The sequence below is a fragment of the Schistocerca cancellata genome, chromosome 6, assembly GCF_023864275.1.
Source record: "Schistocerca cancellata isolate TAMUIC-IGC-003103 chromosome 6, iqSchCanc2.1, whole genome shotgun sequence".
Classification (NCBI taxonomy): Eukaryota; Metazoa; Arthropoda; class Insecta; order Orthoptera; family Acrididae; genus Schistocerca; species Schistocerca cancellata.
In genome coordinates, this window is record NC_064631.1 from 192,415,820 (window position 1) to 192,442,731 (window position 26,912).

The window sequence follows — 26,912 nt, forward strand, 5'->3', positions numbered from 1 at the left end:
AATGTACTCCACATATTGTGGAGTCTGTGCCACAATGTATCATTACCACAGTGAATATGAAAGGAGAAGCAACACATTACTTGATAGTTGTCTCTAAAGTAATTCCTCATGAGTATACATTACAAAAGTCCAATTTTAATTTTGCATAATGTAAGTAAATGGTTTCCTAAATAAATATATAAACAAATATACAATTATTACATACATTCTGAAACAGCTATTTCATAGGTGATTAATAAATTCTTTTGATGTCCTAAAATAAATTATCACAGGCCTTCTCCTTTCACTGTTCCAGCAATGTGGAGAGGTACTTACTGTTATTGAAATAAAATACCGACTATTAAACAATTAAAGGTCATTGTCAACAAATCCACTGTACTTGTAATAAACATGTCACACTAAGCCATCAATGGCAAATTGATAGAAATATTAATGATAAAGTTAAATCAGAGACTTGGTGAGAGAGAATATTTAGAATTCTTTTTATGCACCCACTGTCATGAACGCACAAAGTTATTTTTGAGATGAAAATTATTAAAAATGCAAAGAGTTTGGGAGGCTTACCTTCTGGAAGCAGAACTTCCAGTACTGTCTCAACACACACTTAAAATACAATAACTTTGCTAAATTACAGAACCATATGCTCCTTCTTCAGGGAGGAAAGAAGAATTGGTTACGGAATTCTGGAAAACAGGAGATGGAACGGGTGACTGGAGTCACTTAGACCCTACACAGAGGTATACAACTATTGTGAGGAGAAAGCAACATGAAATGCATATGTAACACTAATGAAAGTATAAAAAACTGTAGTACAGAGTTACAAACATTCAAAAATATGAGTTTCCAAGCTCCTTTAAAGGTAAGATCTGAAACACTATTACATCAGTGGAACGTTGCAGAAGTGAAAAATAAAGCACTTAGTGCCAGTGCTGTAGAGAAGATTTGGAAATTACTGAATGTGACCACAGTCTCTATGACAAGTAAGACAAAACTGTACAACCATTAGTTTTGCATGTAGCTTATGTGTCTTATATATATCTGGCTGAAGATTAGGATTTCTTGAAGGAAATTTCAGTACTTTCTTGTGTCGTGGGATCAGCCTCAGACATCTACATCTACATCTGAAAGGCTACTCTGCAAATAACACTTAATTGCCCAGCAGAGTGTTCATCGAACCACCTTCACAATAATTCTTTGGTATTCCACTCTTGAACAACGTGTGGCTAAAATTGAATACCTATGTCTTTCAGTGCAAGAACTGATTTCCCGTATTTTATTATGATGACCATTTCTCCCTATGTAGGTTGGTATCAACAAAATATTTTCGCATTTGGAGAAAAAAGTTGATTCCACCCCAAATCTTGTATCATCTCCATTACACTCTTTCCCCATTTCTCAATAATACAAAATAAGCTGCCCTTCTTTGAATTTTCTTGAAGTACTCCATTAATCCTATATAGTATGTATTCCACAATGCACAGCAGTACTCCAAAACAGGATGGACAAGCATAATGTAGGCAGTCTCTTTAGCAGGTCTGTTGCATCTTCTAAGTATTCTGCCAATAAAATGCAGTCTTTGGTTTGGCTTCCCCACAACATTTTCTATGTGCTCTTTCCAGTTTAAGTTGTTCGTAATTGTAATTTCTAGGTATTTAGTTTAATTTATGGCCTTCAGATTTGACTGATTTAACATGTAACCAAAGTTTAACAGATTCCTTTTAGCACTAATGTGGATGGCCTCATACTGTTCGTTATTTAGTGTCAATTGTCAATTTTTGCACCATCCAGGTACCTTACCTAAATCATTTTGCAATTCGTTTTGATCTTCTGATAACTTTACCAGATGATAAACGAGAGCATCATCTGCAAACAACATAAGACAGCTGCTCATATTGACTCCTAAATCATTTATATAGGTAAGGAACAACAGAGCGCCTAGAACACTACCTTGGGGAACACCAGAAATCACTTCTGTGTTACTCGATGACCTTCCTTCCATTACTATGAACTGTGACCTTCCTGGAAAGAAATCATGAATCCAGTTGCATAACTGAGATGGTATTCCATAGGCACACAATTTGATTAGAAGCTGCTTGTGAGGTATGGAGTCAAAAACCTTCTGAAAAGCTAGAAACAGGGAATCAATTTGAAATCCTTTGTCAAAAGCACTCAACACTTTGTGTGAGCAAAGAGCCAGTTGTGTTTCACAAGAACAATGTTTTCTAAATCCGTGTTGACTATGTGCCAATAAATCGTCCTCTTCAAGGTAATTCATAATGTTCAGACATAATATATGTTCTAAAATCCCGCTGCATATCAAAGTTAATGATAAGGGCTAGTAATCTGGTGGATTACTCCTATTGCCTTGCTTGAATATTGGTGTGATATATGCAACTTCCCAGTCTTTGGGTATGGATTTTTCATTGAGTGAGCAGTTGTATATGACTATTAAGTACAGAGCTATTGCTTCAGCATACTATGAAAGGAACCTAATTGGCACACCATCTGGACTAGAAGACTTGCTTTTATTAAATGATTTAAGTTGCTTTGCCACTCTGAGGATATCTACTTCTAACTTACTGATGTTGGCTGCCATTCTTGATTAAAATTGTGGAATATTTGCTTCGTCTTTTGGGTGAAGGAATTTCAAAAGGCTGTGTTTAGCAACTCTGCTGTAACAGCAATGTCACTGATAGTATTCCCATTATTATCATGCAGAGAAGGCACTGACTGCAGGCAGATCATCACAAACGACAAATGAATTTGTGGGTTCAGCCACTGACATAATTTTGCAATGTGGCATTCTATCATTAGCATGTTATAGCACAAAGCAGAGTTTCCACAGCCAACTATGTGACAGGAATCTAGCTCCTAACACAACATCCCTCACTGAAACGAGTAGATATGCTACCAGCTCAGCCATTAGCACCATTCCATCAGCTCTGTAAATTCAACTGGCACAGTCTCCATTTCAGTCATCAATTGAATGAGCAGCTAAGCTATTACAGCTAGATCAAGCAGCATCACCAGCTAAATGAGGCCTCTGGACTATCAGCCATCACCTGACCCTCACAGTTCTGGGCTATGAAATGGATCCAACGAGGTGCGCTCACCCAAAGGGTGCCATCACCTGACATTCCGACTAGTCTCTGAGGGTCCTGGTTTTAACTTCACGCATCTGCAGTTTTCGGTCAATCATCTTGGGCTGTGTGCAGTGTACACTGGCCCAACTGCACAGCCTCACTGCATCAGGTATGGCACCACCATTGTTAACCATTGTTATGCTGCCATAGCATCCCACTATATCAGCAGCTGCTACTAGCCACTATGGTCAGCACCTAGTCTGCAGAAAAGAATGGTGTTGTTGAGTAAGCATTCTCGATTCTGGACTCATTTGCAGTACCAGAGAACACATCCCACAGCTTCCCACACATTCGTAATGTATCACGAGGAATTAAGGAATATGCCAATATTTGAAATTCTGAGGGTGGTCTCAGCACAGACTAAAGAATTGTTGTAGGTATTATTGGGAATAATTTAACAATGTATCACAAAAGCAAGGGGAGCGAATTAAAAACTTTGTGTACAGAGTTAGGAAGCTAAATGTCAACACAGACGAGTTGACAGGTAGCAATGATACCAGTATGGCCTTCCTGCAAAAGGCAGAACAGAGGGCATTAAATGCATTTTTGTGGGGGTTTCCGTCTGGTGTGTCAATAAAAGTACAGGCGAAGTTCCCTAAGAATTTATCTGAAGCCACAATGAATCCAGCAGCATTAGAAGATATAGATGTGGTGATCCAAGTTGAGGATAGTAACAGAATTTTCACTGCAGAAGTTTCACATGTTACGCATGTGGACAGATGGGCCATGAACTGCATGGTAAGAAATGTGGCGCCAATAAGGTGTCCGGAGTGGGATTACATGCAAAAGCCTGATGTGGAGGCATGAGAGGTGGGAATGGGGTGAGGATAATAATTCCCCATTAAATGATAATGCGGTCTCTAGAGATGCCACACAGTGCTCCCAGTGAATATAAACACAGGAAAATGTTGTTTAGATAGCTTACTGGATGGCGGGAAGCATACATTTTTGTTGGACAAGAGAACGCAGGTATCCATGACAAGTTTGGTCCCCATGGGGAAAAGACGGTTGGGCCCACCACAATATAGATTGAGTGGAGTGGGTGAAAATGATGTGTGCTTGCTGGTTCACCAGTACTGAGGTTTTGAGTTGGGCAAAAAAAATTCTGGGGTTCAATGGAAGTTGTGCCTAAAGTAGGCAATGGTTACTGCTCGATCTTAGGGTTACATTTCTTGCTTGAACACCATATAAAATTGACCTTGATCAGTACATGGTAGAACCTAATGGGACATCACTCAATCTGGGGTAAACCGCTGACAGTGCCATGCCTTCGCGAGATACATCCCTGGCGCAATGTTTGTGTGCTAATGTACTGCAATGTACCAGAAAACTGCTGTGGGTCACTGTAGGAACCAATCTGCCAGTAAAAGTATTGTATTGACTGACTGATTTTTTTATTGGTCCAGTTATATCATACAGCACAAATTGTACAATTGATATTGGACAAGTCAATGAAAAGTTGAAGTAATACATACCCTTAGCAAATAGTAGCAAATTAAAATTAGGTACATATTCTTACAATTTAACTTTTAAGTAACTTTTTTTGTTATATATTCAGAAATTCTTTTATGGAACAGGAACAATGCTTTGTTAGAAATGCCTTTAGTGCAGTTTTAAATTTTGGATACATAGCGATTTTTATTTCCTCTGGTATCTTATTGTGTATTAATACACCAATGTTAATTATGCTTCTCTGTTATGATGTAGTTATTGGTGAATGATTTCCCTCTGATACAACAGTTGTGTACATTGTTGTTTTGTAGTAGTTTGCCCATTTTCAAGAGGTAGTTTCTAGTGAGCAAGATAGATGAACAAGTTTGGAACATTCAGAAAACCAAACTCAGTAAAAAGAGATTTACAGGACTCCATCTTTTTAAATCCACAAACTATTCTTAGGGCTCTTTTTTGCATTCTAAACACCTTCATGTAATGTATTTAGAGTCCCCAGAATGTATGTAGTGGATCCATTAGAAGAAATTAATAAAAAATATACATTAAGCATGATGATTCAAATACAGAAGTGTTGTTCACATACAGCACTTAGATGGTGAACAGGTAGCTCCTGTCAGGTTAGATAATTTTGGGACCATAGACATGGTCCCCAATTCTGAGATCTTTCAGGAGGATCACTTAGACAGAACAAATTCAGGTCCTAAGCTTAAGTAAGCGGTCAGTTTATGGAAGAAGGTAGTGGACTTGGAAGGAGCACAGAAAATAGTGACAGAGCAGTTATTGTTACATGATGAGGATCTTTTTAATCCTCGTGGGTCATTGCCAGTGACCCCTGTGAGAGAGTTCCAACTGGCAATGAACTGACTGTGTATAATAAACTGTACAGTAAACCACATCACCTGGAACCAGTGACAGAACAACTTATCAAACAACACCCACAAGCAGGTATTATTGAGGAAAGTACCAGTCCCTGGGGAGTGCCAGTAATAATCATCCCAAGTGTAGATGGAACAGAACCACAGGAGAGGGGGGGGGGAGTCACTTGCCCTCTCCTGGAATCTAGGCATGGGCTTCTTATTCTTTCCAAAATTCCCTAAAATTTCTATCATCTTCGATGTTACTAATTTGCAGATTAACATTTCCTGGCACAATGGGAAGTACCATGACTTTAGCTATGACTATATGTATGGGATTTCTTTGGTTTTTATGCTATTGATGAGAAAACACGCTGGTGTGGTACCAGTTTCAGCACTATTTTGCAGTCACAATGGATGCAATTTTTTACAGCAAAGTGGTGAAATAGTGTTTTCAACCTTCTCCTTGCCTCTCCCTTGCACAGCCCATACTGAGGAGCAAGAAGGGGCCAGTCCAACTCCTGTTGTGCAGGTTCCTAGCACAACATAAACACGGTAGCAGTACAAACCGATCCATCATCCATCATCAGCTTCTTCAAGAACACCCCCCTCTCCTCGGGTTGTGCAGTGGAATCGCAGTAATAGTTTATTGTTCATCAATGGACAAAGAAGACCCATGATGGGCTTGCAAATCCTATATTCAGTTTTTTACAGAACTACTGCAGTAGGATCTGAAGAACACAGTTGCTTGTGCTTTACATATAGGTCCAAATGCTTCAATCAAAACAGAAAATCCTATTTATACACTAGAAGAAAAAGAAAAAATGTAAAATTTCAAGGTTGAAAAGATATCCTCACAAGGAACTGAAGCCTCCTTCATCCTACAGGGTACAACACAGCAATATTTGCAGTCACAGAATTACCAATTCTGCTATTCAATTGTTATGACTGCACAATTGTCTGACAACCTGGAGATATAAAGATTTACTTGGTTCAGTCCTAGACTGTTAAAAAAGTCAATTCTGCTGGCCAATTTGAGATTTGGTTTTGGAAGATATCTCATGTTGAAATAATCAGTTATAGGCCCTAGTCTACACTTTACATCACCAAGCCAAAAAATGTAGTTTTATACACACTTTTTGTTCAATTTTAGTTACGCCAGTCAAAACAAAGAATGTGAAGCATGACAGTGATGACATAAGTCCCCCAATGTGATGAGATTTGTTTTGTAAGCTGAGAGAATGAAGTAGATGATACAAAATCTGTCTTCTTTCAAAGTTTACACCTGTTACCCCACTTTGAGAAGTATTAATGTTGTCTATTTTTGTTAACATTCAACAGGAATATCTCTATTGTTCTCGCTTTTTTCTGTTTCAGGTGTTTAATTTTCATTTCCATCATGGACCTACAAATATATTTTAGTGCAAATTATGTTCAAAAAGAGTTATACTGTAAGGTAACAGGGGATAATATGGAACTCTTTCAAGTAATTTAAAATTTAAAGCACAGCAGCAGAGATAATATGCTGGGCAAAATAGACCAGAAAATACTTGTTTTGTGTTTTGATGGACGTTGTAGTTCCGTTGAATGGTGTTTTGGTTTTCTTTTAATTGCAACGAATTATATAAGTGTGGTGATAATTTGTAAAATTATATAATGTATTTAGATTTAAGTATTTAAATATTATAAAATACTGTAAACGAATTGTGGCCATGTTTAGCAATTATTTTGACTACTGTGGTGTCATGTGACCCGACTCAGGACTGCGGATGTGAGCGGGAAAATCGAGGTCTTTTGTGGTTGGCCGTTGTGGTGGCGAGTTGGGAGCGGCAAAGTTCCACGAGTGCAAGCATGGACGCCAGGGTATGCGATGGAACAAAGTGAAAGTGTGTGGGTGTGAGACAAACAGTGTACGAATTGCACCGATTATTATTTGTGAACTTAAAAATGCATGGCCACAACGTTAAAGTGTTTCTTTTGAATAAATAAGTTTCAATCTGAACGTGTATAGTTCAATTCACTGCTCTTCAAAAGCCAGCCAATATCAGACTCAATAATAGGGGCGATAATGCAACCGTTTACTACCAACCCCCTTTACAGATGAGCCACGTGACAAAATAGGTAGTAAACGAGCCCGAGTTCTGTTGCAATACGAGGTATTCTGTGTATTAACTGTAATTGCTGGTACCTCGGAAAATGCGTCAAAGTTAACCTGAAATACTTTAACAGTGAAGAACAGTGGACATGCCGCCAGTGCATCATACAAGCAACTGAATCCAAAGTAAACAATACTCTAAAAACGCAGGATCACATAATTACGTCGTTGAAACAAGAAATAATTGACCTCAACCTGAAGCTTGAATGCCTACTGGTGAAGTATCATGAACTATTAGTGAAGTGTAAAGAATTTGAAGTGGCAGTAACCAATAAAACCACGAACAATGAACTCGTTATGCGCACACCGAACGTAAATATCGGTAACAAAAACTGGCGTTTGACGGGACAACGTACTACGAGAAATAGTCAAGCCATAAATCATGCTCAGAATGCAATGCTCAGAAATCGTGTGCTGTCTAGCACCACGTGTGATCGTAGCCCTGTAAAATCTGCATCCAGAAAGTGATTTTAAAAGTGTAACTACTGATAACCGCCGGGTGCAAGATGCTAGCAAGGACAATTTACAGCCTAACTTTGCACAATATCTTATGCAAAAATTAACCCAAGTGTATGAATAATCCACCGACGAACATAATCTCTCAAGCACCAATATATGTGCAGGACAAAAACGAAAGAAATTCCAGAACGTTACATAGCAAGAAAATCTCAGAAAAAAGTGAAAGTACTAATATTAAGTGACAGTCATGGAAGAGACTGTGCTCAAATACTGCAAGACAAACTATGGCCCTCATACCAGATAAAAAGCATAGTAAAACCTGGCGCCCCACTAAAAGAAGTGATAAAAAATGCAGAAAATTTGACAAGAAGCCTCGATACACTTGATACTTTGATTGTAATAGGGGGTTCTAACGACATAGACAAACCTCTCAATCTAATGTTGAAGCATGTGGTAGAACCATTGGAACCAATACATGCTCTAAGTCACAAAATGAATATCATTATCCATTCTATACCCAGGAGATATGATGTTCAGAATTTAAATAGTAAAATTAATACTGCAAACCTCCACCTGATACTGGCTCTGAATTTAGCTAAACATGCATACAAAAAAAGAATTGCTGTGAACTTTGAAATAGAGAGACTAGCCAGAAACCACTTCACAACACATGGCTTACACCTAAAAAAATGTGGCAAGGAGATTATTTGCAATAGACTGGCCTTCCTGACAACTATGGGGGACAATAAGAAACCAAAAGTCAGAAACCATAAACAGACACTAATAAGCAATCGGATAAAGACAAACAAGATGGGAAATAAAAAGAGTAATAGTGGCCATACTGTGCAAACTACACTAGACAAATGGGTCACGAAGTCACAGAGATGAAACACAAACCCCCTGACCCCTCACAAAGGTCGGGAACCTGAAAGGATCAATAATGTGATGGTGAACATTATTGAGACATCCCTCCAAAAAGTCAATGTGATGCCTCAACAGTGTGAAGAGCATGTGGATACTTTTCAGGCCCACCTGGAAGATGAGATGTCTGCCAAGGATGACCAACAGAACCAGCACAACTGCTCAGAAGTCAACATACCTGGAATACAGCACAATTTAAACTAAAGGTCAGTGACACAGTAAATATGACTTCGAGCCCCCTGAGTAAACCCCACTCAGACCTGAAAATCTATTATCACAATTTCCAATCCTTGAGCAACAAAACAGATGACTTAAGCATTTTGCTGACCAGTGAACTCAGTGATATCTCAGTAGTATGCCTAGCAGAGCACTGGCTCTGCACTGATTTGGTTAAGCTAATCTCACTACCCAACTTCAAATTGTGTGAACACTACTCCAGATAAAATGATGGACATGGTGGGGTTGCTATCTTCTTCAAACAACACATTGAATATAGCCCACTTCCTACCCTAAAGGAAATAGGAACAGATAAGATCTTTGAATGTGCAGCCATAAAGCTTACTGATCTAAATCTAATTGTAGCTACAATTTACCGTCCCCCCTCCAGTAGTATTAATGATTTTCTGTCACAAATGGACTTGTTTCTATCCAAAATAAGTCAGTGGTAACAGGATGTGATTATATGTGGTGACTTTAATACAGACTTTCTCACCCACAACAGAAACAGGGAAACATTGATTAACATTGCAAAAACTTATAATCTGCATGGCCTTGTAAACGAGCCCACTAGAATGACACCCACATCCAAGACAGCTCTAGATCAAATTTTTGCAAATAGAAATAAACTTAACCCAACTCTAGAAGTATACAATGCAGGATTCAGCGACCACCAAGCTGTCATTCTAAAGGTCGATGTTAGCAAAGATACCTCAAACCCAGTCCCACCAAAAACTTTACGAAAGTTTTTCACCCAAGAGAACTTGAACAAGCTAAATGCCCTCCTTAGTAAAGAAAAGTGGACAGAGATGTACACAGCCAATGATGTCAACATGAAATTCAACATATTTCTTGACAAAATGATCCACCACTTTGAAGAGGCCTTTCTGCAAAAACCAATAAGAATCAATAATAATAATAGAAACAAGAGTTGGATTACACCAGCTATAAAAATCTCTTGCAAACATAAAAGAATAGTCCACATGTTATGTAAACAAAGTAGTGACTCCCCCCAACTAACAGAATACTATAAAAACTACACATGTATCCTAAGAAGAGTGATAAGACAAGCAAAAAGGATGCAGAATGATGAGTACATTGACAAATCCAGCAATAAAGTAAAAGCATGTGGAATATCATAAAAAGGGAAAGAGGGGAAATGAAAGCTTCACACATGAACATAGAAATCAAATTCAACAATGAATCTATATCTAATTCCGAAGTTGTGGTGAACTCTTTCAACAATTTCTTTACAAGCATAGCTGAAAAACTGGTCCAAAATAATCGTAACACAAATTACCAACCAGCAAGCCAAAAATATCACACATGTGCAGAGTCAATTTTCATTACCAAAGTCACTGAAAATGATGTTGCAAAAGCCCTCAGACAGTTAAAAAATTCATACTCAGCTGGAATTGATGGTATCCCAGCAGCTGTAATCGAAAATTGTGAACACACAATTGCTGAACCATTAACTCACCTCTGTGACTGTTCTCTCCAGGCAGGTATCTTCCCTGAAGCTCTGAAACTTTCTAAAGTAATTCCTATCTTCAAAAAAGGTGATAATAAAGATATGAATAACTACAGGCCTATCTCAATCTCATCCTGCTTTTCTAAAGGTTTTGAAAAAATAATGTCCAAAAAAATGATGGACTTCATTGAAAAAAAAGATTTACTAAGTTTAGCTCAACATGGGTTCAGAAGCAACAAATCTACTGAAACTGCAGTATATGATTGCATAAATACACTTTTAGAAGTGTTAGACAGAAAACAACCCATAACAGGCATATTTCTGGATCTGTCAAAGGCTTTTGACACTGTTGACCACAAAATATTACTGGAAAAATTAGAACACTACGGTATCAGAGGAATTGCAAGCAACTGGATTGCTACATTCCTAACCAATTGGATGCAGAGAGTCAGCATGAAATATACTAATAGACAAAGCAACTCAATAACCGAAATACTATCAAGTAATAAAACTGTAAAGCAAGGTGTTCCACAGGGCTCAGTATTGGGAACCCTACTTTTCCTCCTGTATATTAATGACTTGAGCCTGAATGTTGATGCACACAAAACAATAATATTTGCTGATGACACAACTGTACTCCTCAAAGGGGAGAATACAGAGACTGTGGAAAAAGCTGTGAACTTGGCTACTGATCAACTCAGCAACTGGGCAAAAATCAACAGATTAACTATCAACACCAAAAAGACAGCTTCCATGAACTTCCACACAACACAAAATGCAAATTCCTCTCAGCCATTTGTCGCTATAAATAACTAGTCAATAGATACCAACACTGTTTTCAAATTCCTAGGTCTGTGGGTTCCAGATAACCTGAAATGGAATACACATACAGGAAAGGTAAATGCCAGGATTTGTACTGTCTGTTATGCATTGAGTGTACTGAAAACATGTGCTAACCTGAAAACATTAACCTGTGCATACTACGCTTACATACAAGCCCACCTAAAATATGGTGTAATATTCTGGGGAAATTCTCCAACTGCTCTGAGCACATTCAGAATCCAGAAGAGAGCAATGAGGATTATTACTGGGAGCAAACCCAGAGACTCCTGCAAACCCATCTTCAGAAAGTTGGAAATCCTTACACTGCCTTCCCAGCTAGCACTCAAGCTTATTTCAAGGTGGATATTGAGTTTTGGTTCAGTTGAAAATTCAAGATTGAAAAATCAACGTGTTACACAGTTTACATCAAGCTGTAAAAATTTAGCTTGAATCAAAATAATTTTCCCAAGCTTGAAATAAACTGTAATTTCCCTGGAAGGCTGTACAGCAGATGCGCGCGCAGCATAGCTTCCATAGACGTCCACGGGAAGCACCACAAGCGTTTATAAGCCTTGCACTGACTCTGCTAGGTTTACGGCCATTTTATTTTTGTGACGTGCGTTAATGATTGTTGACTGTTGTGAAGTTTGTTTTATACTGGAAAATAGTTCGGAAAGTGTGTGGCATCCCCTGCCTTACACTATATATCTTCTTCAGACCCGGTGCATTTTTCTCTAGTGGTACGTTAATATTACAAATGTTAAATATTATTACGTAATGTAAAGAAATATCATATTCTTTTACGTAGAAAAATTGAACCTGGATGAAAGTGAAATGGATTACCAGCTAAGAAAACATATTACAAGTTGTTCAGCAAAAAGAGGTCATTTTAAACTATCTCTCTAGTACGTGGGACCAATAAATTAAAACTTAATGTTATTTTACCTTTTTAAAATCTCGCCTTTTTATATATATTGCCCTATTACATTTGTTTACTTGTAAATACTCGTGTGTGTCACACTATGAATGAATAATCGTGAAGTGTGAAAAGTGTCTTTGCGAATGCAAATAGTAATGACATGGTGAACGGGAAAAAGTGCATCAAGAACCAGTCACTACATAGGTGTCCGTCTTTTTTATTTCCGTAGCATTGATTGGTCTTCAATTGCTCTTAATTTTGTTGTTCCCTACGTGAAATAATACTGAAAGGCCTACTGGTACTTCTTACTTTTATTGTTAGGCCTATTTGTAATGTGGCTGAAATCTAATAAAAGGCAATATTAAAATATGACAAGGAGAACATTTTTTGTTCTTTTACATTTCAGTGTGGTTCATGGTGTGGGTTCCTGTAGTCATGTCCTAGTTCATGAACCACGGGCAACGTATGAGTGGCCAAGTAAGTGGTCCCGACAGTCGGGATACCAGTTACTTTGGAATAAGGCTGGGCATCTCGGACATATTCTGAGTCGTGGTCACCTTTGTGCTCATACGGCAAAGACTACCAAATCCACCGGTTAGTCCCTCAGCCATTAGGGGTAAAACCCAATGGGACCTGGGGCAAGTAAGGCTAGCAACCTGCTTCCCTGGTACGTTAAATATGATGCTGGCAACAATCAGAGCAAAATGCCTCGGACCTTTGGAGGTGACGGAGTCCCACCTCTAACTGACAAACCAGGGACTCCTAAGATACGACTTGGCAAACAAATGGTAATGAGATGGGGAGCTATTAATATCAATGGGGGCTACTCTGGGAAGAAGATAGAGCTGGCAGAGGCTGCAAGTAAGATGGGGCTGGACGTTTTAGCTGTTAGTGACATTCGGGTAAGGGGTCAGAAAGAAGAGGAAGTGGGAGAATACAAGGTCTACCTGTCAGGAGTCAAAGCAGGAATAGCACAATGGGGTGTAGGGCTTTACATCAGGAAAGAAATGGAACCCAGCGTAGTTGCAATAAGGTATGTAAACGAACAACTGATGCGGATAGATTTGACAGTGTCTAGCAAGAAAATTAGGATTGTGTCAGTATATTCGCATTGTGAAGGGACAGCTCAAGATAAGATGGATAGTTTTTATGACGCACTCAGTGATGTAGTTGTTAGAGTAAAGGACAAGGACAGTGTTCTGCTCATGGGTGATTTTAACGCCAGGATTGGAAATCGAACAGAAGGGTATGAAAAGGTTATGGGTAAATTTGGAGAGGATATGGAGGCCAACAGGAACGGGAAACAACTCTTGGATTTCTGTGCCAGTATGGGCTTAGTAATCACAAACTCCTTTTTTAAACATAAGAACATTCACCGGTATACTTGGGAAGGCAGGGGAACCAGATCTGTCATTGACTATATAATAACAGATCAGGAATTCAGGAAGGCTGTGAGGGACACACGTGTATTCAGGGGATTCTTTGATGACACTGATCATTATTTAATCTGCAGTGAAATTGGGACTGTGAGGCCGAAAGTGCAGGAAGTCAGGTCCATATGTAGGAGGATAAGAGTGGAGAAACTTCAGGTTAAGGAAATCAGGCACAAGTACATAACAGCGATCTCAGAAAGGTACCAGTTAGTTGAATGTAGTCAGTTACAGTCATTGGAAAAGGAATGGACAAGGTACAGGGACACAGTACTAGAAGTGGCTAAAGAATGTCTTGGAACAGTAGTGTGTAAAAGTAGGATGAAGCAAACAGCTTGGTGGAATGATACAGTCAAGGCAGCCTGTAAAAGGAAAAAGAAGGCGTACCAAAAATGGCTACATACCAGAACCCAGGTACACAGAGAAAGTTATGTTGAAGAAAGAAACAAAGCCAAACAGATAATTGCAGCATCCAAGAAGAAATCGTGGGAAGACTTTGGAAACAGGTTGGAGACTATGGGTCAAGCTGCTGGAAAACCATTCTGGAGTGTAATTAGCAGGCTTCGAAAGGCAGGTAAGAAGGAAATGACAAGTATTTTGGACAGGTCAGGAAAACTGCTGGTGAATCCTGTGGATGCCTTGGGCAGATGGAGGGAATATTTTGAAGAGTTGCTCAATGTAGGTGAAAATGCGATCGGTAATGTTTCAGACTTCGAGATAGAATGGGATAGGAATGATGATGGAAATAGGATCACATTTGAGGAAGTGGAAAAAATGGTCAATAGATTGCAGTGCAATAAAGCGGCTGGGGTGGATGAAATTAAGTTGGAACTCATCAAATACAGTGGAATGTCAGGTCTTAAATGGCTACACAGGATAATTGAAATGGCCTGGGAGTCGGGACAGGTCCCATCAGACTGGACAAAAGCAGTAATCACACCAATCTTTAAACATGGAAACAGAAAAGATTGTAACAACTACAGAGGTATCTCTTTAATCAGCGTTGTGGGTAAAATCTTCTCAGGTATTGTTGAAAGGAAAGTGCGAGTATTAGTTGAGGACCAATTGGATGAAAATCAGTGTGGGTTTAGGCCTCTTAGAGGTTGTCAGGACCAGATCTTTAGCTTACAGCAAATAATGGAGAAGTGTTATGAGTGGAACAGGGAATTGTATCTATGCTTTATAGATCTAGAAAAGGCATATGACCGGGTTCCTAGGAGGAAGTTATTGTCTGTTCTACAAGATTATGGAATAGGAGGCAAACTTTTGCAAGGAGTTAAAGGTCTTTACATGGATAGTCAGGCAGCAGGTAGAGTTGATGGTAAATTGAGTTCATGGTTCAGAGTAGTTTCAGGGGTAAGACAAGGCCGCAACCTGTCTCCACTGTTGTTCATATTATTTATGGATCATATGTTGAAAACAATAGACTGGCTGGGTGAGATTAAGATATGTGGACACAAAATAAGCAGTCTTGCATATGCGGATGACTTAGTTGTGAAGGCAGATTCGATTGAAAGTTTGCAAAGTAATATTTCAGAGCTAGATCAGAAATGTAAGGACTATGGTATGAAGATTAGCATCTCCAAAACGAAAGTAATGTCAGTGGGAAAGAAATATAAACGGATTGAGTGCCAAATAGGAGGAACAAAGTTAGAACAGGTGGACGGTTTCAAGTACTTAGGATGCATATTCTCACAGGATGGCAACATAGTGAAAGAACTGGAAGCGAGGTGTAGCAAAGCTAATGCAGTGAGCGCTCAGCTACGATCTACTTTCTTCTGCAAGAAGGAAGTCAGTACCAAGATTAAGTTATCTGTGCACCTTTCAATCTTTCGACCAACTTTGTTGTATGGGAGCGAAAGCTGGGTGGATTCAGGTTACCTTATCAACAAGGTTGAGGTTACGGATATGAAAGTAGCTAGGATGATTGCACGTACTAGCAGATGGGAAGAATGGCAGGAGGGTGTCCACAATGAGGAAATCAAACAAAAACTGGGAATGAACTCTATAGATGTAGCAGTCAGGGCGAACAGGCTTAGACGGTGGGGTCATGTTACACGCATTGGAGAAGCAAGGTTACCCAAGAGACTCATGGATTCAGCAGTAGAGGGTAGGAGGAGTCGGGGCAGACCGAGGAGAAGGTACCTGGATTCGGTTAAGAATGATTTTGAAGTAATAGGTTTAACATCAGAAGAGGCACCAATGTTAGCACTGAATAGGGGATCATGGAGGAACTGTATAAGGGGGGCTATGCTCCAGACTGAACGCTGAAAGGCATAATCAGTCTTAAATGATGATGATGATGATGATGATGATTACATTTCAGTTCCACTGAACTGGTAATTTCTTAAATTTATTTCGATTTCATCTTTTATTTCATTTTGATTCAGTTTTACTCACCAAAATGTAATTGTGGATAGAATAAAAGTCTACATTTTTCTAAACGGTAGTTTCCTCATAAGCTTACAGTATGAGGTGTATATGATTTCAAGTAATTGTTTTTTTATAATTCAGATTAAATGGCCCTGAAACTGTTAGAAATAGTGATGTGTGGCTTCTTCATGAAGTCATCGCAAAATTACCCAAATGTCATCTTTACTTTAAAAATTTCAAACAAAAAGTTATTTCAAATTACTTTAAAAACTCTTTGGAATGAAGTCACCAGAAGCAGCTGCTTACTCAGTGACGTTTATACTAGTTAATGATTTTTACTACATCAGTGAGTTTGAAGGTATTTTGCTAATCTGGGGCATAAATTATATTTAGGTTGATCGGTTTCAACTTTTTACATTTTTTATGTTTAGGTATGGCTAACATTTTCTTTTACCTGTAACAGGATCATTATACCAGCAGAAGTCAGCGATATTTGATCCTGCTCTGGTCTGTGTGCTGGGGCCGGAGGGGCTTCAGAATAATTAAATTTTAAAATAAAACAATTTTAAACACTTTGAAAATAAAAAATTTTAAAATACATGTCTTGATAATTTTTTTCACACCATTTCCATTCTGATATTTATTTAATTAATTAGGTTCAATAAATTCAGATTAATAATTTTGTAGCTTAAAGCAAGCTGTAAATACCAGGCTGTATTCCACGTGTGTAGATACAGCTGGAGCCAAACTTGATAAGTCAAGCTTGAAATATAGCTTGAACTCTGCCAACTTTGATGTTTGTTTCAAGCTTGAATCCAACTAACAGGCCTGAATATTCCAGCTTTGATCAAGCTTATATACTTGAACTTTACATCTGGAAACAAGTTTGAAACCGGCTTACTGTGCTATCTGAGTTGCCTTTACATTCTTGAGACTCTAAAATTTTTCAGAAAACACATAGTGCCAACTGACCCCAGAGTCGTAAAAAATAATGAAATACATGAACACAATACCAGGAAAAACACAAACCTGCATGTTATACGTACAAACACTCAACTGTGTAAAAAGGGAGTTTTCCACATGGGCCTCCAACTGTTCAACAATCTTCCCACTAGTATTAAGTCCATCGAAGACAACATAAAATTTAGCAAAGCCGTGAAGTCATATTTGTTGTGTCACTGTTTTTACTCTGTAAATGAATACTTAGAACAGTAATCTTGCTGTTTGTGTTAAATTGAAAACATTGAGCAATATAATACATTAGGATACTATAGGCCTACGTTAATATATGTTAACAATGTTAAATGATATTTTCCGACATCTGCAACACACTGTGTATCATCAGATCACATGGAATAAATAAATAAAAATAAAATAAATATTTCCTCACTTTATTTCATAGCTCACTGATTACACTGGATTTAATCATATGAGGATAAAATTTTAGATCAGTGAATCAAAACGGTAGCACTCATATTTATAACATAAAAAGATGTACTTTGCGTATTCAGTTGAATAGACTTACTGACTGGATATCAAAGTAATTCATCTTAAAAATAGTAACTGGATCACTAACAACCATTTTAAGTGCAACAAATTTTGTGTACTTTTTGTCAAATTTAGTTCATGGGAGCCAATACATTTTCAAACTCAACGAATCACTTACACAAAAAAAATGGGGAAAAGAAAGGAAACCTGCAATCAGACCCTAAGGAATATGCGGTAGTCAACCAACCACAGTGTCCTGCTCAGTCATGCATCATTGGATGCAGGATTGAGGGGCATGGGGTCAGCACACCTGACCCCTGTCGATGTTCCAACCTTGGAGCCACTATCTCTCAGTGTGGCAGCTCTTCAATTGGCATCATGAGATTGAGTGCACCCCAATCCAGTCCTCACACCAAGGAAAAATCCAAGGTAGTACTGGGAACTTAGTCCAGGTGCCCAGCAAGAGGGCACAAAGCTGTGGAGGCAGAACAGGTAAAAAATGGGCAGTTTCAGAATTTTGTCTTCTCTTGGAAAAATATCTCCAGATGCCCATGGATGGAACAAAGACATACACTTTTGCTGTGACTATTGGTATTTTAACAAGTGTATGATTAGAGATGATTATCAGTCCTGAATGTAATGGAAACCTTTGATAATCTGGGGCAATGTAGATATTTTTCTAATATGGATAACAGGATCAGCCAAAGACTGCACTTACATTCCTGTTAGGATAGTTCTGGCATACGCCATTTGCACTTGTCACATTTCAATGCCTCTTAATAGACTGTTGTGAAGATTGAAAGCCAGACAATGCATGGTGTATTTAGATTACATAATAGCCTTTGCAAAGAACATGGAACAGCATGTACTGTGGCCAAGAAAAGTGTTCAAGCAGTTGCAGAAAGGTGCATTTAACAATCAGTTTAAAATGTATGTTATCTGGAAGAAGTACGGTATTTATTACATGTAATTAGTCACAAGGGAGTCCAAATGGACCCCAAGGGTAATAAAAGCAGTACAGGATTTTCTACTAGTGTGTACGGAAAAAGAGTTGCAGTCTTTCATGCCTGGCAAATTATTACGGAAAGTCTGTACCAAAATTTGCAAAACAGCATGGCTGCTCACTGATATATTGAATAAAACGACAACTCAAAGTGCACAACAGTGTGTTACACAAACAAACAAAACTCAGACCTTGTATTGTGATAAAAGCTATGTTGCAAAATGAAATGTTAAAACAGGTAGATGACTAGCTATTAACACGGCATAGGAACTGTAAAACAACAGAACTATATGTATCTGAACAATATCAGCAGTGATAACGTAAGCAGGATGTGTAATACTTTGTAATGAACTAAATACCAAGTACACAATGAACCTAATTAAGTCTTCAATGTGTTCTACTGCAGAGATTATCAGCATCAGCAAAGCATTTGTGATGTTCAGTCTGGACATCTTAGGCCCTTTTAGACAGACACCAGCTGGGAACCTCTATGTGTTTACAGTAATGATCACTTTTCATAATTCCAAGAAATGATAGCTATTTTAATTAACAAGCTGACACAGTGGCATGTGTCGTGGTTAATAAATTGCCTATTAATGTTTATCACTCCAGAGGCACTGATTACAGATCAAGGTATAAACTTCAAATCAGAGCTGGTAAAGCAGCTTTGTTATTTGTTGCAAATTCGTAAAATAAAACCAAGTACATTACACCCACACAAAAATGGCAAAACAGAACATGTTGTGTGTGTGTGTGGTTTGAGGTTTTCGGGCGCTAAACAGCATGGTCATCAGCGCCCAGACACATAGAAACAGGAACGCATGTGGTGAAGGGACGAAGACGGACAGTGAACAAGGAGAACGGCTAAAAGGCACAGGCCTGACGCAGTTCCAAATCCTCACATACAGAGGCAAAACAAGAGGAAAAGAAACACACTAAAAAAGGAAAGGAAACACAAGGAAAAGAGAACAGAAATCGAAGTGAAACAAGTAGGTAATCATGACTGGCGGACCTCTTGCCTAAAACCTGGGTGAGCCAGTCACCCAGCAGCACATTAAAATCCTCTCCCTAAAATCCGAGGCAACAAACTGGACAGGACACAAAACCGTAAGACCTTAACCACAGTCGTTGCGTCATCTTGCAAAATAGAGGGCAAATCCGGTGGCAAGGAAACCACTGCCCTCTGGTCAGAGAATAAAGGACAGTCAATTAAAATGTGGCAGACAGTTATCTGGATGCCACAAGCACTGCAGATTGGGGGGTCCTCCCGCCGGAGTAAAAAACCATGCGTTAAGGGACTGTGCCCGATGCGCAGAACATGTTCATATCATGATAGGGAAGATGTTGAATCACTATGTCAACAGTCATCACAATGACTGGGATATGCCATTACCTTATGTAGTGGCTGCATACAACTCAAAAATTCATGAGTATATAAGCCTATCAAAGTATGAGGTGAAATGGCGAAACACAGAATGAGGGAAACCGTGTATCAGTGTGGAATCTTGCATAAACCTCATAGACAGTATGGCACGAAGTACAAGATGATTACTAAGTGGTTGCAATGACCCCACCAGTAAGTGTGAAGTTACAGCACCCTAATCAAACAACAGTCGTTCACATTGCACATATTCGACCCTTCCAGAGTGTGCCAGGGCTTTACCACCATTACCAGCAGAGGGGTAAGAACAGAAAAGTTACAAGCCAAAGTGAGCAAATAACTCATGTGCAGTCTGCACATACTTTGCCATACATGCTAATATCAACAGACAGACACAGAGAAGAGAGAAAGCTATGCAATGCACTCGTAGTCAATGAAATGGGAGACTTAGGGACATTTTTAAATTTCAGAACAAAGTAAGATCTGCCATTTATGCTAGATAGGAAGACTCATACATCAATGGCTGAAAAAGAACTGTGCCAATGCAAGAGGGAACAGGTTATAGCATGCCCTTGCAGGGTGATCCAAACTGTTGTGGGGACATACAAAATGGAACTATTTCTAAGGAGCAGAGAGTAAGAGAATACCGTTTCATTTATTGATTTATTATTTATTTTCTGTCCATATAACAAAAAGTTTTTGGACATTGTCAGGAAAATTTAGCTTACATTACACATATACAGTAAAATATTTACATTCTTTCATAACATAATATGGATCAGACACATGTCTGTACACACTATTTTTCAAAAGGGCAATACAAGTAGATTCCTCTATAGTGTAAGACAATTTAACTTATATTTATAATAGTACAGTACACATAATACAGTGTATAATGACATTCGTTCATACCACTGATAGATCGGAGACATTATCTATATACACTGTTTTCCAAGATGGCACTACAACTTGAAGTCATCTATAGAGTAACAACACTTCTCTATTAATAATTGCTTCAGTCTACTATTTAGCATATTTAGATTTGCTTTCTTGAGTTTACAGAGTAGTGCATTGTAGAAAATTGCTCCCATTCTATGTGGGCTGTGGTCCGTTGCCTTTATATTAGTCACAATTCTATGAAAATTTTCCCTTGGACATCACTACTTATTACAATTTTCAACATTACCATCATTTTAATTTCATTATCAACTTACTGGGAACCAGTTTTGACAATACACTTCATCATCAGGACCTCTAAATACATAGTGGCTGAATTTTCCCAAAAGACATTAGTCAGGAAATCCCATGTGAAAATAATCGTCATCTGCATCAGCTCTTCTAGTAAACTCTATTTTACAAGGCAGTGCTCCAGGCACTGAATCACAGGGTCATCCGCATCCAAAAGGAGTTCCGAGTATCAGGGTAACTACATCAGGACAACGCACTGGCTCACACTGCCTCTTCTTCATGGCTACCTGCCCCATATCAGTGTGAACACAATGCCACAGCCATACCACAGTCCTGATCTGGTCCTGATGGACTTTTTCTTGTTTCCTCAGCTGAAAACAGACATCAAAGGAAAGCATTTCAAGTCATTGGACAATGTGGAAGATACTTCAATGGCTTCCCTGGAGAGCATTTCTGAATGAGGAGTTCCAGAAATCTTACAATGCATGGAAATCACACTGGCAAAAATGTATTGATGCACAAGTGTCATACTTCACAGAATTTTAAGTTGTTGAACCTATCCGAGCAATAATTAAAAATAAAAAAAAATAAATAAAAAAAAAACCAGCAATGCATTACTCTCTAGACAAACCTCCTGTGGGTCAGAAGCTTTTCCCTCATACATGCTACCAGCTCAAACATTAGGATCATTCCATCAGCTTCGTGTTTTCAACTGACGCTGTCTCCACACCAACCATCAGTTGAATGTGCGGATAAGCTATTACAGCTGCACAGATCAGCATCATCTACATCTACATCTAAATCCATACTCCGCAAGCCACCTGAACTATGAGCTGTCAGCTGGCCCCAGTTCCGGGCTTTGAACTGATTGCACTGAGGCACGCCTGCCCAGTAGGTGCCATCACCTGACAATCGAGCCAGTTTCTGAGTGTCCTGGGTTCAAGGTAGGGCAGTCGCCTGCCTGCCAGCTTAGGCCACCTGCAGTAGTATGCTACACCAGCAGCAAACTCTCCCTCTGCACTGTGGAGCTGACACCCGACGCATCTGCTAGGGCACCATTGTCGTCAGCCGCTGACAAAATGCCAAAGCATTCCATTGCCTCATAATATGTCACTCACTACTACTAACTGCTGTAGCTGGCACCTCAACCTCCTGGATGGAAGCTGTTGTGACTCGCCGATCATTCAAAGTGCCGCCGCGCAATTACACGCGTCCTCATCATGCGGCGCTGTCTGCCAGCCATGCAGCAGCCGCGCCACCTAAGTGGCCAGCCAGCGGCCGCTAGACTTGGACTCAGTGCTCTTTCGAATGTTACCGTGTTCACATGTCTTGCTTTGTCCACTTGCTCAGTGACTTATATGTGTTGTGCCGTTTTGAAATAAATATGTTCAACTTGACGTTAAAACAATTGGCGATGAGGTAGTGTATTTTTCCTTTTCATCGTTGACCCACAGGTTTCCATGGCTACTGTCAAGCAACTATTGCAAGGTCTCACTGAACAGCAAATGCTTCTAACATCGGCGATTCGCGATTTCATTGGGGCATTTCTCGTTGTTGTCTATACCTCCTTTTCCTCCTTATGACGAGACAGCAGAAGACTGGTCTGATTACGAAAAACGTCTTTGACAGCACTTCTTGGCATTTCATGTCACAGACGAACAAACATGTAAGTCTCTGTTCCTTTCATGGATTTCACCTAAAATGTCTCGGTTGTTGTCGCAGTTGGCTCCTTTGAAAGATCCTGCATCTTTGTCCTTTGCTGAAATATGCTCACTTCTGTCGGTCTACTTTCAAAAGCAAATGCATGTGGTAGCCTCTCGTGTTGCCTTTTATTGTTGTCAAAAACAACCGCATCAATCCTATCACACTTGGGCTGCTGAACTTCACGGCGTCATTCGAAAGTGTCAATTTGTTACTGACATTCACAAAGAATCCTCTGCTGATTGCATGGTACGGGATGCTATTATCTGGTCGGCACCCGACAAAGAAGTTTGGCAACGTGCTCTCCAGTTGGCAAATCCGACTCTAGATGAAGTCCTATCCATCGCGCAGTCTTTTGAAATTTCTCGCGCCACTGGGACGCAAATACAGGCATGGGGTGATGTCGGAGAAATACAACCTCTGTGCACTGTTGACAATGCATGCGGTGCATCCCCACCGGCCGATGTGGCCGCAGTACGCTCCCACGCGCAGCCTCGGCCTAACCGTAAACAACCCTCTAAGAAACTGCAGCAAAACCCCTGGCAACTTCCTTCATGTCCGCAGTGTTTTACGAAACATTCACGGGAGGACTGTCCCCAACATTGGGCCGTGTGTCACAATTGCAAAAAGAGGGGTCATTTGTCTGCCGTTTGCAAATCCGACCGCATACATGATGTTCATGACCGTGACGCTGATTCTGCTTCTGTGTTGTCTGTCAATTGCACTTCTTCCCTTTCAGGGAAGTTATTCCTCACTGTCCAAATCCTTGGTCAGGATGTTCGCATGCAAGTGGATACCGGTTCTGCTGCCACTATAATTAATTCTCAGACGTATCTTCAGTTGGGTTCTCCACTCCTATCACCTGTCACTCGGCAATTACAGACATACAATAAACAGAAGATTTCTCTCTTGGGACAATTTAATGCTGAGATATCTTACAAATCCGTCGTTCACACTGTTCCCATATTTGTGGTCGACCAGAGTAATGCAGAGAGTCTTTTTGGTTTAGATGCCTTTCACGTTTTTGGGTTCTCATAGATGACTCTGTTAATATCGTCTCTGATGCTATTGCTTATGCTCAATTGGATTCCTTGCCGACGACATTTTCGTCCCTTTTCTCTCCTGGGTTAGGCCATGCAAACGACTCTGAAGATCATATCATGCTCAAAGCCACTGCTCGGCCTAAGTTTTTTCGGACTCGGCCCATTCCTGTGGCCCTTAGTGAACAGGTAAAACGGGAGCTGGATCGTCTCACTACTTCAGGGGTCTTGCTTCCTGTCACTTCCAGTGAGTGGTCCTCTCCTGTCATTGTTGTTGCTAAGCCCAATGGTGATATTCGTGTCTGTGGCAATTTTAAAGCTACTGTAAATGCACAATGCCTCATCGACACTTACCCTATGCCCCGACCTGAAGAATTGTTCACTAAACTTGAGATAGGCCAGTATTTTTCTAAAATTGACCTGTCAGAAGCTTATCATCAATTTCCTCTTCAATTTCCTCTCGATGCTGCTTCCCGGCAGTTTCTGGTCCTTAACACACCTTTCGGCCTCTATCAGTACCAACGATTGTGATTCGGGGTTGCCAGTGCCCCTGCTCTCTTTCAGAAATTCTTTGAACAATTATTGCTCCCTGTCCCTGGGTGTATAAATTACATGGACGACATTGTTGTCACTGGCTCCACCACTGAAGAACATCTTCAGAACCTCCGCACACTTTTTCATGTCTTACAGACTGCCTGTCTTAAGTGTAATCTTCAGAAATCACAATTTTTTCAGGCATCTATCACGTACTTGGGGTTTCAACTCTCTCGGGATGGTATTCGTCCACTTCAGCAAACTGTCGCTGCGATCGATGCCCTTCCTCACCCTACATCTGTTAAGGAACTGCATAAAAACGTGCCTTTTCACTGGTCCGCGTCATGCGATGCGGCTTTCCAGAAACTGAAGACTATGCTGAAACAGGCCCCATGCCTGGCTACTTATCGGCCTGGCCAACATCTTGTTCTTGCCACGGACGCCTCTCAATACAGGGTCGGTGCAGTCCTTGCGCATCGTTTTTCTGACGGTTCTGAACAACCATTGCTTATGCCTCCAAAACGCTCAAAAAGTATTCTCAAATTGAAAAAGAAGCTTTGGCAACTATTTATGCTCTTCGTAAGTTTGGTGTTTTTCTCTATGGATCCAAATTTCATCTTGTTATGGATCACAAACCACTTGTTTCCTTGTTTCATCCATCATCGTCACTTCCCGACAACGCTGCACACCGCCTACAGCATTGGGCTCTTTACTTGTCTCGTTTCAATTATGAGATTCACTTCCGGGTGACGGCTCAACATGCGAATGCTGATGCACTGTCTCGCCTTCCCATGGGTCCTGATCTGGCATTCGATAGGGATGAACTTTTGTGTTTCCACCTGGATGTTGCCGAGCAGCAGGTTGTGGACGGATTCCCCATCACCGGGGACCGGCTGGCGGCTGCTACGGGTTCTGATCCTACCCTCTCCCGGGTTTTACGCTGTATTCTGAAGGGTTGGCCAGATCGTCCGTCCACTAAGACTTCTGACCCGTTGCGGAACTACTATGCTTTGCGCTACCGCCTCACGGCTAGGGATGGTGTTATCCTCCTTTCCACCGACAATGCTTCGTCGCTTGTTGTGGTACCTGCATCTTTGCATGCTTCGGTCTTGTGCCTCCTTCACCAAGGGCACTGTGGTGTCTCTCACACAAATACTCTGGCGCGCTCTCATGTGTACTGGCCCGACATCGAATCTGAAATCGCACACATGGTTACTGCCTGCGGCCCTTGTACATCACAGGCCACCGCCCCGAAGTCATCTTTGTCACCGTGGCCTTCGCCTGAGAAGCCCTGGGAGCATATTCATGCTGACTTTGCAGGACCTTTTTTAGGTACTTATTGGCTTCTCGTAATTGACACCTACTCTAACTTTCCTTTCATTGTCGCCTACAACCGCGGCAACCACAAGTGCTCTCGCTCACATTTTTTCTTTGGAAGGCCTTCCCTCTACTCTTGTTAATGATAATGGTCCGCAATTTGCCTCTTCCGAATTTGCGGATTTTTGTGCTCATCACGGCGTTATGCATGTCACGGCCCCTCCGTTCCATCCACCATCAAACGGTGAGGCTGAAGGACTGGTCCGCACATTTAAGGCTCGGATGCGAAAACTCTTGACTTCTTCTGCTGCTGATGATGCACTTCTCCAGTTTCTGCCTTCTTACCGTTTCACCCCCATGGGCGACCACAGCCTGGCTGAGCTCTTACATGGCCGACAGCCCTGCATGCTACTTCATCTTCTGCGGCCTTCCACCTCACAGTTGCGGGTGCCTTCGCTTGGCCGGTTCACCACCGCCGACCTCGTCTGGGTATGGGGATATGACAGGTAGCCAAAATGGAGTCCGGGCCGCATCTTACAACACTGTGGCCGTTGCCTGTATGAAATCCAGACGGACACGGGTGTTGCAGTGCGTCATTCGGACCAGCTTCGGCATCGTGTGCCGGCAACACCTGTTCTGAATGCCACTACACCACCTTCGGCTCTACCTAACGCTTGAGATCTTGGCATCTCTCATTACTCACAACGCAGCCCTCTCACCGTCATCTCGGTGCCAGTACAAGAACGGACGCCACCAGGAGACGTGCCCTTGCAGGAACCAGATGACCATCATCTGTCAGAGTCAATCTACTCGCTTCCTTCTCCTACGAACGCTGACACATCACCCATGTCTCCCGTTACATCAACTGGACTTGCTGCAACGGGCAGATTGGTGCATGGGGCCCCAGCAGATTCGACCCCTACGTCTGCTGTCATCTCGACCCGTTATCATTGGGGACACTTCTGTCTGTGTGGTAAGCCTCCTCCTCCTCGAGACTTTACGGCCAGTCAAACAATGCCTATGGACGTTAGCAATCTCCAGGCCA

The 26,912-nt window shown here is 40.6% G+C and overlaps 1 protein-coding gene across 1 annotated transcript in view; it reads right to left on the bottom strand.

Annotated features, from left to right (window-relative positions):
* The window catches only part of LOC126088243 (dynein intermediate chain 2, ciliary-like), a 396,539-nt gene that overhangs the window by 336,486 nt on the left and 33,141 nt on the right, over positions 1-26,912 (bottom strand). The window lies entirely within an intron of this gene.